Below are 6,934 nucleotides of genomic sequence, written 5' to 3'. Positions count from 1 at the left end.
CTCAAAAGTAATTGGACAAATTAAATAACTGAAAATCAAATGTTCATTTCTAATACTTGGTTGAAAACCCTTTGCTGGCAATGACAGCCTGAAGTCTAGAACTCCTGGACATCACCAGATGTTGGGTTTTCTCCTTTTGAATGCTCTGCCAGGCCTTTACTGCAGCGGCTTTCAGTTGCTGTTTGTTTGTGGGCCTTTCTGTCTGAAGTTTAGTCTTCAACAAGTGAACTGCCTGCTCAGTTGGGTTAAGATCATGTGACTGACTTGGCCATTCCAGAATTGTCCACTTCTTTGCTTTAATAAACTCCTGGGTTGCTTTGGCTGTATGTTTTGGGTCATTGTCCATCTGTATCATGAATCAATTTGACTGCTGTATTTAGCTGGATTTGAGCAGACAGTATGTCTCTGAACACCTCAGAATTCATTCGGCTGCGTCTGTCCTGAGTCACATCATCAGTAAACACTAGTGTCCCAGTGCCATTGGCAGCCATGCACGCCCAAGCCATCACACTGCCTCCTTCCACCATGTTTTACAGATGATGTGCTATGCTTTGGATAATGAGCTGTTCCACGCCTTCTCCATACTTTTTTCTTGCCATCATTCTGGTAGAGGTTGATCTTGGTTTCATCTGTCCAAAGAATGTTTCTCCAGAACTGTGCTGGCTTTTTTAGATGTTCTTTAGCAAAGTCCAATCTCGCCTTTCTATTCTTGAGGCTTATGAGTGTCTTGCACCTTGCAGTGCACCCTCTGGATTTACTTTCATGCATTCTTCTCTTTATGGTAGACTTGGATATCGATACGCCCGCCTATCCCCCGGAGAGTGTTGTTCACTTGGTTGGCTGTTGTGAAGGGGTTTCTCTTCACCATGGAAATGATTTTGCGATCATCCACCACTGTTGTCTTCCGTGGACGTCCAGGTCTTTTTGCGTTGCTGAGTTCACCAGTGCTTGCTTTCTTTCTCAGGATGTACCAAACTGTGGATTTTGCCACTCGTAATATTGGAGCAATTTCTCGGATGGGTTTTTTCTGTTTTTGCAGCTTAAGGATGGCTTCTTTCACCTGCATGGAGAGCTCCTTTGACCGCATGTTGTCTGTTCACAGCAAAATCTTCCACATGCAAGCACCGCACCTCAAATCAACTCCAGGCCTTTTATCTGTTTAATTGATAAGGACATAACGACGGACTTGAACACACCTGCCCATGAAATAGCCTTTGAGTCAATTGTCCAATTACTTTTGAGCCCATGAAATGAAGGGATTGTGTTCAAAAAATGCTTTAGTTGCCTCACATTTTTATGCAATCGTTTTGTTCACCCCACTGAACTAAAGCTGAAAGTCTGCACTTCAACTGCATCAGAGTTGTTTCATTTAAAATTCATTGTGGTAATGTACAGAACCAAAATTAGAAAAAACGTGTCTCTGTCCAAATATGTATGGACCTAACTGTACATTTCATCATTAAATGTACAGGGGGAGTCAGTCAAAAGAGGTTCCAAATATTCTGTAATAACTCTCGCTAGGACGAATCAATCTGAACGAAACAACGTGCAATGAGCTCCTCAGCATACGGGATGCCCCTACGTCGGAGCGATGAGGTAGCCATCACAACGTTTAACCTCCGTTTGTAACGTCTGGGTGCATCCCGCCCGTACCCCTTCACTCAGAGTCACTCGACGTCTCGTCAGGATGGTGGTGTTCAGTATTGAGCATCACATCTTCATGGTGCAAATCTATCGGGTCACCAATTCGTTTAAGCGATGTCAGAATCAACTGGGTGATCATGAGTTAACGGAAGGTGACTTCCAGAAATGTGGAGCAACGTGTCACACGTCAGCAAACGGGTCATTTCAAAGGGGCTTTTGAAGGGGATCTGACACCACCAGACTTCTTCCTTTGGGGTCTGCTCAAAGGAAAAGTCTATCAGAACACTGTGGAAGATTTGACGGAAAACATCCAACGTGAAATTGCTGCTACTCTTTACCCACAACCCCCCGAGACGCATGCTGATATGTTCAGGAACATGGAGCGCCACGTCGAGATGTGTCTGGCAGAAAATGGAAACCACTTCCAGCATCGCATGTAAGGCAATCGATTACACGTACGTCTAGGTATTTAGCAGATTTTTGGTTCAAGTTGCTTCATCCTACCAGGAGTTCCAACAGAATATTCATGGGCCTCTGTCAAGTGAATCTCCATGTATTTAGTGATGTACTGAAATTCAATTGCAAATTTCACGTTTCTCTGCAGCACCCTGTAAAAATCAGCCTTGATTCTGACCTGCGTTGTATTGTGAAGAAAACAGACCATGCTGACCCCCACTAGCAAAGACTCCTGGACTGGCAACACTTCTGGCCTAAAAAACAAAAAAGTTTAACATTTGAACTTTTGACAGTTCAGTCAGACAGTTTAGAAATCAAACAAGTGAGCTCAGCTGAAAAGATTGGGAAAACCTCAAATGGTCGGTCTGGACAAAGAATGTGAAACCACAGGGAGAAGTTCCTCTCTTGTGGGCTGCAGTTGAAGTGACCTTTTGAACTGAGATGCGTCACGACCAAAACGTTCTGCTCTGAAATATTTTAATTAAATAATAGAGATACAGTGGCTGGTCACTTGTTTTCACATTTTGGTCGGCTACATCCTTGTGGTAAAATCATTTAAATTCATTTTTTCCCACATCAAGCGACACTCAAAACCCCCGAGTGACGAAGCAAAAACATGATTTTAGGAACTTTATAAAAAACTGGACTATCCCAATGAGGCAGGGGTTCAGACCCTTCAGTGTGACACTGCTGTCACAGGCGCAGTCATTGAGATTGTTCTACACCACGTGTGGAGTCCACCTCTGGATAATTCAACTGATAGGACTGCTTAGCCTGTCTATAGAAGACCCCACAGCTTGAGGGAAAACCAAAGCCATGAGGTCGATGGAATTACCCGCAGAGCTTACAGATGGCATTGTGTTGAGACCCACATCTGGGGAAGGCCACATCAAAATTCCTGCAGCACTGAAGGTTTCCCAGGGCACAGCGGCCTTCACGATTCTTTACCGGATGAAGTTTGGAACAACCAGGACTCAACCCGAGCAATCATGGGAGGTGGGCCTTGGTAAGAGAGGAGGCCAAGAACCCAATGGTCATTATGGCTGAGCTCTAGGGAATCTGTGTGGAGATGGGAGAAACTTCCAGAAGGACAACCACCACTGCAACACTCCTCCACTATTCTGGGCTTTATAACAGATTGGCCAGAGAGAAGCCTCGACTCATGGAAAGACACGTGAAATCCCATTTGGAATTTTCTAGAAAGAACCTAAAGGACTGTCATACTGTGAGAAAGAAGATTTTCTGGACCGTGCACGGCTCATCACCTGTCCAGTGGTGAAGTACGTAGGGCTGCCAAACGTCCTCATTTCTAACGTGCCATGGTCTGTCCGGGAAGAATTTATAACATTTTGAAAAATGTCTGGAATTTTGGCTCGTAAAAATTTCAAAATCTCCATATTTTTAATCATTGGTAAAAATTGAAAGCCATACACCAATCAGCATTTGCGGAAGTAGTACAAATCTTCACTTCCATTTCGGCAGTAAACAACGCAGAGATTGACGAGAATAGTCGACGTCTGTCCACCTTGGTGTTTCCACTTCATCTTTTGAATTCAGCTTTCTCTTCTTGGCGAGTAGAGAGTTCATTATAAACGTTGTTCCTTTCCTTAATTATTTGTTATCCTAATTCACTGTAACTAAGTGAATTTATTCAAAATCGAAAATTATAATTTCACATTTTCTATACGAGACCTTATTTTCGATTCTTCTGTCAGCAGTTCGGTTAAACAAAGAAATGTCAATCATCCCGGTGTTGTCCGTCATATTTAAGTGCGAGGAAGTGCTGCTTTGTAATATTTTAATGGAAAATATTGTTATTACCACACAAACTATTAAAGTTTCAGTTAATTAAAAAATCAGGAGTGCCCTCCCCTAGACTTTCTCGTATACTCAGATATGGGGATGGATATTTGAGGAGTAAACCACAAGACAACGATACTATTTTATATTATGAACATTGATGAACCATCAACAACAAATCTAATCAAATTAATTATATGTTAAAAGTTGAATAAATCGGACTCTGCAGCTGCATGAATAAAAAGTAAAGTACCACTTCCAGTTAGCGGAAATAACTCAAAAGTTTATATTTTCATTGGAAAAGATGAAAGCGGAAGGGAGGAGTAGTGATTGGCCGTGTCTGAGAGTTTCATGTGACAAACCGGCTGCCCTGGCAGTTGAGTATAAGAGTTGTCACCCTGCGATGAAGATGGCTGCAAAAGAGAAACAGCGTTCTGTCATAAGCTTTTTGTGGACAGACGATGTGCCGGGAGAACAGATTCTTCTGAACATTAGAACACTCTGGATGAGAACAGGCCAATGCAGCCCAACAAAACTCGCCAGTCCTATCCACTTATTTCTTAAGTCGAGTTTTGAAAGTCCCTAAAGTCTTACTGTCTACCACACTACTTGGTCGCTTATTACAAGTGTCTATCGTTCTTTGTGTAAAGAAAAACTTCCTAATGTTTGTGTGAAATTTCCCCTTCACAAGTTTCCAACTGTGTCCCCGTGTTCTTGATGAACTCATTTTGAAGTCACCATCTCGATCCACTGGACTAATTCCCTTCATATTTTAAACACTTCAGTCACATCACCTCATAATCTTCTTTTGCTTAAACTGTAAAGGCTCAGCTCTTTTCATCTTTCCTCATAACTCATCCCCTGTAGTCCTGAATCAGCCCAGTTGCTCTTCTCTGGACCTTTTCTAGTGCTGCTATGTCCTTTTTGTAGCCTGCAGACCAAAACTGCACCCAGGACTCCAGATGAGGCCTCACCAGTGTGTAATAAAGGTTGAGCAGAACCTCCTGGGACTTGTACTCCACACATCAAGGCGCTATATAACCTGACACTCTGTTAGCCTTCTGAATGGCTTCTGAACACTGTCTGGAAGTCGATAGCTTAGAGACCACTACGACTCCTAAATCCTTCTCATAAGGTGGACTCTCAATTTTCCTACCGCCCATTGTGTATTCAAACCTCACATTTTTACTTCCTATGTGTAATTCTTTATATTTACTGACATTAAATTTCATCTGCCCAAGCCTGTCTGCTGTCCAAGTCCCTCTGTGATGATACAACAGATTCCAAATTATCTGCTAATCTACCTATCTTGGCATCATCTGCAAACTTAACCAGCCTGTTACTTATATTCCTTTCTAAATCATTTATAGATATTAAAAACTAGCTGATTGCCCAGTGGCTTCGCTCATTAAGTGCAAGGGAAAAAAATAAAATGTAGCCTATAAGTCATTAAATAGTAAAACATTAATATTTGAAGAAGTAAAGATACATTGAGCACTACTTGAGTGGTTTCGGGTAAACTACATTTTAAAGGCGCTATAACACAACAGATAAGTAGTACTAACAGCAGCTAAAATGTATTTGGATCATCTCTCGGTAGTGGATCCCTTTTGAAAGGCGCTACATGACCGCTGTGGTATAGAAATTACATTTTCTATGTGATGGTCCAAATTTCTGCCTGACAAGCTTGCACTATGTGCCTGTGATTTAAGAGAAAAATAATTCTGATAAATGTTGACGCTGCCCTTCCGTGGTTAACGGGCAGAAGGTCCAAACAATTCCCAAGTCCAACACTTTACATGAAGAGGTCTGTACATCTTCTTAGATGTAAACTCTCCATCTTCTTAAAATAACTGATCACAAAAGGAACCTTGAATGTTGCGGGGTTTTAGTGACCTCACCTTAAGGGACAGTAAGTAGTCGTGCAGGGCAATTTACAAACAGAGTCCTGCTGTGATGGTGCCGATTGCACTCATTCGCAAAGATTTCCACTCTCCCAGGAGCCAACGGGGCGCTTGAAGTGTCACAAAGAGTGCAAGAAGAGAGGACGCTGCCCGAAACTGCAAAGCTCTCGACCCCGCGGAGCAGCCTGACATTCCACACCTCCCAGCGTCCAGTTTGTTCTCACGACCCCTCGCCGCTGAAGGCGGTCTCGTCTTCACATTGTTTACAGCTCAGCGCAGTTAAAAAGTAGAAAGGCGCAAAGCTGTTTTTGTCATCTCTTCTACTATCAAGTACTGCGACACAGGGCGCACTTCTATGGGATAGATCGGCGTGTTTGTGTTTACTTGTTTTTAATATCAATAAAATAACTCTCACATAAATAATAACAATTTGTAAGGACGATATAAAAATGGCGTCCACAAACGAAGTGATTAGTTCCTGTATTATAATATGTTCTGTGGTCATACGTAATTTCCATATCGCGTGGTCATACGTAGTTTCCGTTTCATACATAATTTCCATATCGTGTGGTCATACGTAATTTCCATTTCATACGTAATTTCCATATCGCGTGGTCATACGTAATTTCCATTTCATATGTAATTTCCATATCGTGTGGTCATACGTAATTTCCATTTCATACGTAATTTCCATATCGCGTGGTCATACGTAATTTCCGTTTCATACGTAATTTCCATATCGCGTGGTCATACGTAATTTCCGTTTCATACGTAATTTCCATATCGCGTGGTCATACGTAATTTCCATTTCAAACGCGAAAAGAATTTTATATATATAGACAGCAGAGGCCCCAGCACTGCCCCCTGCTGGTCACCACTCCTGACATCGGCCAATTCTGATGAGATTCCTTGCACCATCACCTACCTCTGCTTCTTGTGTCTGAGGCAATTCTGCACTCATCTACACCCCACACCCTGAACTGTCAGTTCTTTTAGTTTGATGCCCACCCTCCCATGTGGCACCTCATCAAATGCTTTCTGAAAGTCAAGATCTGCTCCACTATGTTCATATCCTTTTGTTGCCTCCTCATAGAATTCCAGCATGTTAGTAAAACATGACCTGCCTCTTC

Source organism: Erpetoichthys calabaricus, chromosome 15, assembly GCF_900747795.2.
Source record: "Erpetoichthys calabaricus chromosome 15, fErpCal1.3, whole genome shotgun sequence".
Classification (NCBI taxonomy): Eukaryota; Metazoa; Chordata; class Cladistia; order Polypteriformes; family Polypteridae; genus Erpetoichthys; species Erpetoichthys calabaricus.
Note: the sequence above shows the minus strand (reverse complement) of the source record.